At 43.0% G+C, this 12881-nt stretch overlaps 1 pseudogene across 1 annotated transcript in view; it reads right to left on the reverse strand.

The window, feature by feature from the left end:
• Window positions 1-468: 468 nt before the first annotated feature.
• Window positions 469-12881, reverse strand: part of LOC148059444 (PDZ domain-containing protein 4-like) — a 37392-nt pseudogene continuing 24979 nt past the window's right edge. The window contains exons 6-16 of the transcript XR_015709378.1: window positions 12068-12166; window positions 11938-12000; window positions 10998-11099; window positions 8951-9381; window positions 7255-7438; window positions 6327-6678; window positions 3926-4307; window positions 3803-3873; window positions 2877-3199; window positions 2070-2210; window positions 469-2000 (exon numbers count right to left, since the gene is read on the reverse strand). The product of XR_015709378.1 is annotated as a PDZ domain-containing protein 4-like (transcript). The remainder of the gene's footprint in view (window positions 2001-2069; window positions 2211-2876; window positions 3200-3802; window positions 3874-3925; window positions 4308-6326; window positions 6679-7254; window positions 7439-8950; window positions 9382-10997; window positions 11100-11937; window positions 12001-12067; window positions 12167-12881) is intronic.

A 12881-nucleotide genomic window follows, 5' to 3' on the forward strand; every position in this document is an offset into this window, starting at 1 on the left:
AAAACCTCAAGAAGGTAGTTTTATTGGGTTATAGCGTCACCTGCTGGCAATAATGCTGTAGGTATACATTTTTATTTTGCCTTTCTAAACCTTTAATACTACACCCAAAACCAATATAAATTTGACGTTTTTTTTTGTTTGTTAAAATCGTGAACCAAAAAAGGATTTAAATCATTATGAATATATATATATATATATTTTTGCGTTAAATATACGATATATTTTTGAACCAGCAGAGGTCAGCATAGATCCAAAGATAGAGAAATAATACGAAGGTAGATAACTTATTTAATAAAGTGTATATTCAGCAACAATTTTAAATAAACAACATCCATTTTAATTAAATTCACACAGATTTATTTGTACACAATCTGCCAACACTACAAATGTATTTTTCATAGTCTAGATTAATACATGATGTACCAGCGACCGAAGAGAAAACCCATGCAAGTCGGTACCCAAGTTTTCCACGTCGCCTTCACTCCGCTCACTCAAATCTTCTCATGGTTATTGTGCAAATAAAAACACAATGTTTAACAAACAACACACAGACACGTCAATAAATAGAACCGTTTTCAATTGGAAAAAAGTAGAAAAGAGGGACATGTATTACAATTTTAAAACCAGATATAAACATTAGATATATGTCCCATAGAGACAGATAATGTTAAATGACATTATTTACTTTTGTGGTTTGTATGAATCAAAATAAATAAGGTTGTGCTGATCGGGGAGGACAGATTGACAGGGAATAAAATTGTTCCGCCCTTCAATCTTTTTTTTTTGAAGATAAAAAAAATAATCAGAATTTGAGGTAACATTCAACTCGCCTTGTCATCTACTGTATGTCAATTAGGGAATTCAAAACGTTTTTTAATGATATTTTTTAACATGGCAAGTTAACACTTTGTTGTTCATCTGGATCCTCAACTATTTTGAAGGATTCATCACTGAATCAAGAAAGAGCAAAAGTAAAAAGGTAAATTACACGACTTATTTTTGACTAGATTTTGACTCAGTACTTGATACTGAGTGGGTTTCGACTTATAGTAAAGCATTTTAATATTGGCTACATTCAATGAAACCGCAAAAAAAGCAAGAGAATGTTAAGAATAACGATAATAAATATCTTATATATTATTAATAAATAACAAAAGTTATTCGTTACCGATTTAGAGTTCATTTTCTGATCAATCTGGCTTCACAAATGTCTTATGAACAGAATAATGTAAAGATTGGTTTGCAAGTTGCAATTTAAAGGTTTAGTCATGAATTCAATAGAAAAAAGGGCTTTTAATTGTATTATTTTAATCCAGGAATTTTCCCAAAAGAGAAAGTCATTTAAACTTGTAGCAGTTTCATTAAGACACTGAAGGTTTGTACAAAAATCAAAAGCACGTGGTAGGCCTCTAAGAATGTTACAAATACCACAGGAACAAACATGAACACCACAAGTTGACAGACTCGACCGTCTCACTGCAGAGTTCCTTCCATTCCAAACCGTCTCCGAGCAAAAGTTTATGAAGACCCCCTCGAGTCCTAAACCTGAGACCAGACGACGAGTCCGGAGGAGAGTTCAAAAAGGTCTCTCACACGGTGGTGACGGACAGCAGAGGGTTGTAGATCTTCTTCCCGTCCGGCGACCTGGACCCGTGGGCCAGCAGCTCCTGGATGGTGAACCAGTTGTCCAAGATGCGCCGGTTCCTCCTCTTGGTGACCCTCTTCCCGCCGGGCGAGGAGGAGACGCTGTGGTTGCCGGGGGAACCGTGTCGGAGATGGACCTGGGCGGCCAAGCTTTGATCCTCGGCTTTGTTTGCGTTAACATCCCTGGAGATTAAAAGGTTTTGAAACGGGATCCAAAACCTACGACGTTTGGAGCCACCTCACCTGTCTCCCTTCAGGTAGTCCAGGCGACTCTGCATCATGAACTCCCTCCTGCGTCTGTACTCTCGCGCCCTCAGCATCTGCTGCTTCCTCTCCTCCTTGCTCCAGTATCGACCCTGCAGTGTTTCCACGTTAGCATTCCTGTGTCGTCGCCCGCCGAGTTCTCTCGGGCCGACTTCAATCACCTGCTTCATCTCGCTGGCGGCGTCGTCGTCCGTGGTCATGCCGCTGCGCTCCTCTCGGATCTTCATGGCCCTGGCCTTCAGCAGGCGATCCCTGACCGGACGCTTGGCCACGTAGCGCGTTCCATCGCTGCGGATCTTCACCTGCAGGAGAAGGACCTCGTGATACTGGACTTCAATCGGAATTATTTTCATGGAATTTAGCTTTTCAGCTAAATAATCCAAAAAAAACAACTTTAAAAGTCTCTTTATTCTCTTTACTATGGAAGTATATCAATATTGAGAGATTGAATTTAACACTTTAAATGTTGAAACGTTTTAATTCTATTATTTGTATATTGAAATAATTTTTTTGAATTGTATTAAAGAAAACAAATGTTTTCAAAATTTAAAAACATTTTTTTTAAACATTCGATAGTCAAGTTTTACATTTTACAGTTTGATAAAGTAATTCCAATAATTAGCGTTATATAAATATTGGTATTATAGTGTCAAACTACTTGATCAAACTTTCAGCCAATCACGCGACACACAGGCATCATGTGACCAACATTTTAAAATTGAATTCAAAAGGCTATGAATCAATTACTGTTGAGTTTAGACAATTTATATTGGAATTATTCCCAAAAAGGAATTAAACCCCATGTGTAAAAATGTTTGAATTACTTAAAAATATTTCAGTTTTTCACTTTATTATTAAAATAAAATAAAGTAAAGCTTTAAATATACAAATTATTGAATTAATTTATGAATAAAACGAACCAATTCAACCTCTAAATAAATGTATTAAATAGTACTTCCGCACTTTACCTTCCACTCCATGCGTTGCGGCGAAGCCGTGGGCAAAGACTGAGTCAGGCTCAGCGGTAAAGCCAGGCCCAGCCTCGACGCCCTTGGGTTGTCTTCCATCCCACAGGGGGCGCTGTTGACGCTCCTCGGACTGGCGGGGGCGCTGCCGAACCCCTTGTCCTCCATCCCGCCCCTCCTCCGGTCCCTCACCCGGTCCAGAGGGTCCACCAGACCCTCGGAGGGAAGAGCGATGCAGCTCTGGTATCGCTCGAGAGGGTTGACCTGATGGCGCCGGCTGAAGTACGGACTGGACTCTGCACTGCCCCCTTCTGGTCGGCTGAGGACTGCACCGAACAAATACACATTAAACTGGGTTACATAGCCATGAATGCAAAACTAAGGTGGTTATCGACAATAAAACATTAAAAATATCTCCTAAATTAAAATTGTACTTCTTATCATCGTTATATTTGCACTTTTATAAGTACTTTTAATTAAACCAGCCGTTAAAAATCAAGCGATAAATCTAAGAAAAACATCTATGAGCGTATCTATTAAAAAGTACAAGGGGGTCCGGCTGTCTGACTGTTTAGTAAATAACATAAAGAATTAATTACAAAATCTCATAACAAACTAATCAAATCTTGATTCCCCAGGAGAGAGAATCAAGTGACAATTAAATAACATCGATCGAACAAATTAACCGACCGGGTGGCCGTGATGCAAGGGACTTTAAACTTTGCATGTAATTATTAACTGCGTCAAATCATTTAGAAAACATGATTAGATTTCTTTTTAATTCATTTCAATCAAATCAATTTTCCGCTTCTCCGTCCCAAAATAAGTAGTCGTAATGAGAAAAGTATTCAGTGCCAATAGGGGGAAAACATGTGTAAATGAGATTGAGATTAATCAAAAAATGTAGTTCGGAATTTTAATTTTTTTACCCGTTCTGGAGCCACGCCCTCCATCAGCCACGCCCCTTATCGACGAAGACCCCAATTCTCTGGGGAAAGATCTGAAGGAAACGTTAATATTTTAGTACGCAGGAATAAGGACTTTTTTCTAACCTTAGTTTGGAGGGAGTGGAAGGAGTGGATCTGGACACGTTGGCCGTTTCGTACTTCCTGGCCGTGCTCGGCGAGAAAGAGCTCATGAGGTTTGAGTGGCGCCTCTCTCGGTCTCGCTCATGTCTGTGCCGCCGAGGGGTGAGGGGGGAGTTGATCGGGGGTAGGCGGCCGAGGGGGAAGAGAGGAGGTGGAGATCTGAGACCCGTCTCGTCATCTTCCTCCTGTGGCGCCTGGATCTGCTCGGTGCTGACCAGCGGCGTGCTGTGGCAGCTTTCGCCGCCCGTGTTGTAGGCGCTCGTGGTGTCCTTGTCGTCCGATCGCTCCGGGAGCTCGTTGATCGCCGACAGCTGATGAGGGTCGTCGTCGACGTCGTCGTCCATTACTAGAAGAAAATAGTGGTAGGATCAAGTCTACAAAACGTGGTAGGATCACGTCTACATATCGTGGTCGGATCACGTTTACAAATCATGGCAAGATCAAGTCTACAAATCGTGGAGGGTTCACCTTTTTTCAAATCGTGGTAGGATCACATCTACATATCTTAGGAGGACATCTACATATCGTGGTAGGATCACCTTTTTACAAATCGTGGTAGGATCACGACTACAAGTCGTCGTAGGATCACCTATTCAAATCGTCGTAGGATCACGTCTACAAATCGTGGTTGATCATGTCTACAAATCGTGGTAGGATCTCGTCTTCAAATCGTGGTAGAATCACGTTTACAAATCGTGGTAGGATCACGTTTACAAATCGTGGTAGAACCACGTTTACAAATCGTGGTAGGATCACGTTTACAAATCGTGGTAGAATCACGTTTACAAATCGTGGTAGGATCACGTCTACAAATTGTGGTAGAATCACGTTTACAAATCGTGGTAGGATCACGTTTATAAATCGTGGTAGGATCACGTTTACAAATCGTGGTAGAATCACGTTTACAAATCGTGGTAGAATCACGTTTACAAATCGTGGTAGAATCACGTCTACAAATCGTGGTTGATCATGTCTACAAATCGTGGTAGGATCTCGTCTTCAAATCGTGGTAGAATCACGTTTACAAATCGTGGTAAAATCACTTCCACAAATCGTGGTAGAATCACGTTTACAAATCGTGGTAGGATCACGTCTACAAATCGTGGTAGAATCACGTTTACAAATCGTGGTAGAATCACGTTTACAAATCGTAGTAGAATCACGTTTACAAATCGTGGTAGGATCACGTTTACAAATCGTGGTAGAATCACGTTACAAATCGTGGTAGAATCACGTTTACAAATCGTGGTAGAATCACGTTTACAAATCGTGGTAAAATCACGTTTACAAATCGTGGTAAAATCACGTCCATAAATCGTGGTAGAATCACGTCCACAAATCGTGGTAGAATCACGTTTACAAATCGTGGTAGGATCACGTCTACAAATCGTGGTAGAATCACGTTTACAAATCGTGGTAGGATCACGTTTACAAATCGTGGTAGGATCACGTTTACAAATCGTGGTAGAATCACGTTTACAAATCGTGGTAGAATCACGTTTACAAATCGTGGTTGATCATGTCTACAAATCGTGGTAGGATCTCGTCTTCAAATCGTGGTAGAATCACGTTTACAAATCGTGGTAAAATCACTTCCACAAATCGTGGTAGAATCACGTTTACAAATCGTGGTAGGATCACGTCTACAAATCGTGGTAGAATCACGTTTACAAATCGTGGTAGAATCACGTTTACAAATCGTAGTAGAATCACGTTTACAAATCGTGGTAGGATCACGTTTACAAATCGTGGTAGAATCACGTTACAAATCGTGGTAGAATCACGTTACAAATCGTGGTAGAATCACGTTTACAAATCGTGGTAGAATCACGTTTACAAATCGTGGTAGAATCACGTTTACAAATCGTGGTAAAATCACGTTTACAAATCGTGGTAAAATCACGTCCATAAATCGTGGTAAAATCACTTCCACAAATCGTGGTAGAATCACGTTTACAAATCGTGGTAGGATCACGTCTACAAATCGTGGTAGAATCACGTTTACAAATCGTGGTAGAATCACGTTTACAAATCGTGGTAGAATCACGTTTACAAATCGTGGTAGAATCACGTTTACAAATCGTGGTAGGATCACGTCTACAAATCGTGGTAGAATCACGTCCACAAATCGTGGTAGAATCACGTCCACAAATCGTGGTAGGATCACGTTTACAAATCGTGATAGGATCACATGTAAAAATCGTGGTAGGATCACGTTTACAAATCGTGGTAGAGTCACGTGTAAAAATCATGGTAGAATCACGTGTAAAAATCATGGTAGAATCACGTGTAAAAATCATGGTAGTGCACCACAGATTCGTTGCGTTTCCAGGTGACATTTTATGTTGACAGTTGTCACGGTTACCGGCGTCATTAGAGCTCTGTCGACCCGCCGTCTCCTCCTCCATCATCCAGGCCTTCATGCATCGCTCGCGGAGCTGCTGCATCTTCTGAGCGCGGAGGATGTTCCGGCACTTGAACTCCAGGTGACGCAGCTCCTCCTCGATCAGAGCCATCTCGTGCTCGCTCACGGTCAACATCAGACGCTCGTCCTCCTCATCCTTGATTCCGTCCCCTCCGGCCTCCTTGCGTCCCACGTATCTGTCGTAGTGACATTTGACCTCCAGCAGCTCCTGGTAGCGCTGGCACTCTTCCTCCGTCAGGCCCGGCATCATCATCATCATCGTCAGAGGGCTGTGGTGGTGGTGGTGGTAGTGCTGCGGGGGGGCGGGGGGATCAAAGGTCACACATGAATATTTCCACCATCTTCTATTCATTATTAATGCAAACGTAGAGTATTAACACCATCAATAAAACATATCACAGAACATCAGTCTGTTGTAGAAATGGATTACAAAATAAAAGCTCAGATGCTACGTTTATTAATTCATTTGTTAACAATTTTGATTTATTTATAGCCGTTTGCTTGACCTCCGACCTCTGCTTCCTTAGCGCGCGGCAACTTTATTAATAAGCAATAATGAGCCGCAGTATTCTCCATATCACGCGGGACATTCATTAATTCCAGAAGGCAGAATATTCAGAACGAGTCAACGACCTTCAGATTCCAACTGCAAGAAGAATAATTGTGATGATAAATCAACCGCAACATTAGTTTTCTGTGATACTGCGGCTTCAATGACGATCCAGGTTTAATTTAGCAACAGATTAACCTACAATTAATGCTCCAGTATTAGCGCTGAAGTAGGACAACTAGACAGTGATTTAGCCAGAGTTAGCCCTGAGCCACGGTGACACACATGCTCCGACAGTAACAATGTTCAAAGTCCAACCTTGTGGTGATGGTTGTTATTGTACATCCCTCCTCCTTCTGCCGCCCTGTCCAGTCCAGGGATGAAGTCGGAGCTCAGCTGCAGCTCCCTCAAATGAAGGAATGGGGGGGTGGTGTCACTGCGTCCAGGGCTGGGGCTCGGTCGGGGGCTGGGACAAAGACCGGGGCTGGGTCGAGGACTGGGCCTGGAGGATGAAAAGGTCATTGTTAAATTGGTTATTAACGTGTTGTGGAACCGAGAGAGACGCCTCAATATAAGGCACGATTTGTGAGTGCATGACTCATAGCTGCAGTATGGATTTGAGTATTCTGGGCTCATGACTACGAAGCCTCATGGTGTTGCGGAACCTCGCAGAGTAGTAGTAAGGAACCTTGCCAAGTAATACCATGAAGCCTTGGGGAGTAATACCATGAAGCCTTGCAGAGTAATACCATGAAGCCTTATGAAGTAATGCTATTAAAAATTGTCGAGTAATACCATGAAGCCCTGCAGAGTAGTACTATTGAGCCTTGTGGAGTAATACCATAAAGCCTTGCAGAGTAATACCATAAAGCCTTGCAGAGTAATACTATTAAAAATTGCGAATCAATACCATGAAGCCTCGCAGAGAAATACCATGAAACCTTGCAGAGTAATACCATGAAACCTTGCGGAGTAATACCATGAAGCCTTGCAGAGTAATACCATGAAGCCTCGCAGAGAAATACCATGAAACCTTGCAGAGTAATACCATGAAGCCTCGCGGAGAAATACCATGAAACCTTGCGGAGTAATACCATGAAGCCTTGCAGAGTAATACCATGAAGCCTCGCAGAGAAATACCATGAAACCTTGCAGAGTAATACCATGAAGCCTCGCAGAGAAATACCATGAAGCCTCGCAGAGAAATACCATGAAGCCTCGCAGAGTAATACCATGAAGCCTCGCAGAGTAATACCATGAAGCCTTGCAGAGTAATACCATGAAGCCTCGCAGAGAAATACCATGAAACCTTGCAGAGTAATACCATGAAGCCTTGCAGAGTAATACCATGAAGCCTTGCAGAGTAATACCATGAAGCCTTGCAGAGTAATACCATGAAGCCTTGCGGAGTAATACCATGAAGCCTTGCAGAGTAATACCATGAAGCCTTGCGGAGTAATACCATGAAGCTTTGCAGAGTAATACCATAAAGCCTTGAGGATTAATACCATTAAGCCTTGTGGAGTAATACCATTAAACATTGCAAAGTAATACCATGAAGCCTTGCGGAGTAATACCATGAAGCCTAGCAAAGTAATACTATTGAGCCTTGTGGAGTAATACCACGGAGCCTTGCGGAGTAATACTATAAAGCCTTGCGGAGTAATACTATAAAGCCTTGCGGAGTAATACTATAAAGCCTTGCGGAGTAATACTATGAAGCCTTGAGGATTAATAACATTAAGCCTTGCGGAGTAATACCATAAAGCCTTGCGGAGTAATACTATGAAGCCTTGAGGATTAATAACATTAAGCCTTGCGGAGTAATACCATAAAGCCTTGCGGAGTAATACTATTAAGCCTTGCAGTGCAGCCTCAAAGTAACTACGCAGCCCAATGGTGTGGCTTTTTACATTACCAAAGTTGTATTCAAACATTTTTTAAAATAATTTATTTAATATTTAAGGATTGTACTTTGCGTTTTAGTCCAAAAAGGAATCTGTGTGGATCTTACCTTGGACTTGGTCCGGGTCTGAACTTCCTGGCACTGCCCGGGGTGTTGGTGGTGTTGGTGTTGCACGCACTGGTCTGCTCGCCAAGAAGGTCGTGCTCGGACAAATCCTCGTAGCGAGTACTGTCATCCGTCTTGCCCACTCCGCTGTCCAGCTCCTGGCTGTTTGACAGCAGAGGAGCCAGGTTCAGGAGAGGCGGCAGCGGAACCGGTGACTCTCCGTCAACCCTGCCCTCCTCCTCTACATTCCTCCCATCGTTCCCGTCTTCCTCCACCTCCATCCCTGGACCATCTCCATCCAGCGAGCGCACCGGACATCCTCCGGCAGGACGGAGGTGGTAATAGCCAGACATGTGAGAGGAGGTGAGGGACAATCGGGGGTTCTGGTGGAAGTCTTCTAACAGCACGTCCTCCTCTGGATCCATGTTGTCATTCTGGAACCACATTAAAACTCAAATGTTATTGGGGTACAAATATTTGCAAGTTTGGAAGTAAGAAAGTGAGGGAGGAGGCAGCCAAGCGGCATCTCAGCAGGGGATGAAAATCTGCATTTTTGTAGTTTAGATGCATTCAATGTGAGCTGAAGCATGTTATAAAATTATCTAGACACTTTTTATTCTACTCTTCTTGGTGTGCAGGCTGAAGTGACCCAGATTCGACCCGACTTTGAGGGTTACCTAATCACTAACCTGAACGAGAGTGACATCATTGCAATGTACAATCGATAGCACAAGTGGGAATAAGTGGGTGGAACGAGTAGTGGGTTCCTAATGAGCATGTAGAGGACGCACAACACAGCTCTGGCAGCAGAGAGGAAAAAAAAACCGACCAAGGTCGAGCGAACATCTATTATTGACCACCTCCATTCATTATTCTGCTGGACAGGGTTTTCAACAGGGATCGTCTCACTCTAATGGATGTTTGTTGGTGGACCTGCCTGGACAGTTATAGTGTCTAAACCTGCAGATGCATCTTCTTGTGTCAACATGATGCATCCGACACACGGAGAACCAGGCCACGGAAGATAAATAAGTCGCCCTGCATTCTTCTATTCCATTGACTTCCTGTGAACACAACTGGTTCCTCGCGTCATTTTTCTTCCAAATAATAATATCCACTTCCTGTTGAGAGTGAAGATTGAACGTGGCTTTTCTCCTTGAAATAACGACTTTCCTCGCAGTATTCTCTCGTGGTCAGCACTAATTTACACGACTACACTCCATTTAGCCAACAGCTACTTCACTCCATCAGAACCCCGTGTCTTAAAGAACCAAAATTATTTCTGCCGTAAACACTCGTCTTCCATCAGTTTCTCATTTACTTCGAGGATGAAACATCCATCATCTCCAGTTTCACAGTTACATGAAGATAGGACGGCGCTGACGGGTCGGACATGCATGGATACAGACCGAGTGACGGCTCATTCTTTTGACTGACGCACATGTGTGTGTGTGTCTGTGTGTGTGCACAAGATTCATCTGCCACCGGTGTGTGTGAATACGCCGTCATGCAGTTCCTCCTCTGTCAGCAGAAGTGGACACACACTCTGGGAGCCGCTGTCAAACCCAAGACATTTATCATGCTCTTGTGTGTGTGCGAGTGCAGGCGGGTGTGTGTGTGCAGAAATCCATCATGTCCACATGTGTATTAACACACACCTTCTAAGGAATAATTTCATCAACCATCTCGGATACATTTAGACGTATAGGTCGATGCTGAACGTATCCTAAAGATCTTCTTTAAGAGAATACACACCCGTTCTGACCAAGTACACACAAGACTTCCTACATCTGGGTCAGCGTACCACAAATAAACTGACCTCTGAGGAATTGTATTTTTTTAAAAAACGTTCGTCCTCTGTGGCCACGCTGGAGGAGAATTTAAAGTTCTCAAAAGTAAACTACGGGCATGACTTACTTTCAAAACACAACACCCGTAAAAACATATCACCATTGCCATAATGTACTGCAACTGTCAAAGCTCCCCATTTCATGAAGTAGAAGCGTACATGCCACATATTTTAAACAACAAAGAAGAGATTCATTCTCACCTCAATGTCAGGCCGAGCCAGCAGCAGAGAGAAGTTGACGCTGTCCTCTCTGGTGAGAATGGCCACTGCCTCGTCTCGGTTCTGGATGTCAACGCCATTGATCTGCAGGAGAGACGTGACGTCTTATAGTGGCTATTCTACTTGACAAGTTTGGTCAAATGGGCAACAATCGGAAATCTATAAACCAACAACTTCCTGTATATTTTCAATGTTCTTTCCACTGAAATATATACATTTATAACTTATATCTGGATATCTTTTATAAGAGTGTGTGACAGCTGCATTTCCCCCCCCCCACCCCCCTAATGAGAATTCAACCTTTATCTGTGCCGTGACAGCTGTCATAGGAACCAGCGCGTCAGGCATCGTCCTGTTACAGGTAACCATGGCGATGCCAGTCTATTTCCATCGCACCGTGAAACTTTTCACTCCGGCGGCTGGAGGGTCCGAAGGATAATGAGAGTGGGAGTCGCACCAAGAGCTTTTTGGATTCCGCAAAGTGAAAAACGTGGGAGAGCGCCTACGGTTGGATGGCACTTCTATGAATCGACATTTCTGAAATAGATCCTTAGCAACTGAGTCATATAACGGAGTGACAGAGATTCCCTGAAAAGATAAAACATGCTTAATGTGAAGCTCTATATGTGCGGCGGTACATATCTGATGTACAAACCTCTGGAGGACTTCGCCAGATGGTGCCGAGACCGAGCTGTGGACTATAAATACCCTAATTATATAAACGTTGTCATTTCTGAAAATCTCAATAGTTTCCAGAAACAGTAAGCGGGAGCCAAACGTGACAAAACTACAGTAGGGGGTGTAATCGTTGTGACTTCTTAAGCGTCTCTAGGAGGGAAACCGTACGGCTGCTCACACCTACGTTCTTCAAATCTTGACAGTGAAGATGTGGGAAGACTCTGAAGAGTCAATATTTCTGTACCTGAAGAATCCGATCTCCTTCTCGGATGCGGCCGTTCTTGGCAGCGATGCTGTTCGGATCCACCTTGAGGAAGACACACACAGTGATAATATGATCCACTGTTGCAATTACAGCAATGGTGGTGTCTCACTTCTCCAACATAGATCCCCAGATCATCCTCATCCTCCGTCCTGTAGCAGACGGTCAGACCCAACTTCTCCTGCTGGCTGGACTTGTAGAGCTCCACCTCCTGGAAAAGTCATAAGGTAACTATTTGGTAATTCATTTGAAAAATAAAGAGGTGGAGAAGCTAAGATGTTTGGCTTGTGACCTAAGAAGTTGCAGGTTCAATCACTGCTCTGATTGCTCCTGGAACACTGCGTTAGTGTGTAAATGACTTGGAAAGTTTGTAAGTTGATTCGGACAAAAGAGTCTACTAAATGCATGAATAATGTAAAATAATTAAAGATATATTCATAAACTTGGACGAAATCACCAATTGATATGAATGGGTGATTACTGAAGATTTACAATAGCCTCAGAGGTTCACTACAACTCAGCTGATTAAATAAAACTTGGGTCTCACACTCAACTCCCTGGGGGTCACGAGCGGTTAATTGCAGGTCTTTCTGCAGAGCTTTTTTAAACTTTTTTTTTGATGTGATTCACTGTGAATCTGGGCCATTTTCCTATTCTGTACGGTCTATTGTCTCGCCTGCAGTTAATACAAAACTCTGCAGCGAGAATTCTGACCTGCTCTAGTAGAAGAACTCACATTTCCCCGATCCTTAAAACTGTACATTGGCTGACAGTTTATTTTAGGATTAATTATAAAATGTTGGTTCTTACTTTCAGAGCCATTCATGGTCCTCCTTATATCAGTGATCTTATCCAGCCTTAAACCCCAGCTCGGGCTCTGAGGTCTGTGGATCAGAAACTACTGATGGTTCCGGACCAGAGGAGAG

Source organism: Callionymus lyra, chromosome 19, assembly GCF_982586985.1.
Source record: "Callionymus lyra chromosome 19, fCalLyr1.hap1.1, whole genome shotgun sequence".
Taxonomy (NCBI): Eukaryota; Metazoa; Chordata; class Actinopteri; order Syngnathiformes; family Callionymidae; genus Callionymus; species Callionymus lyra.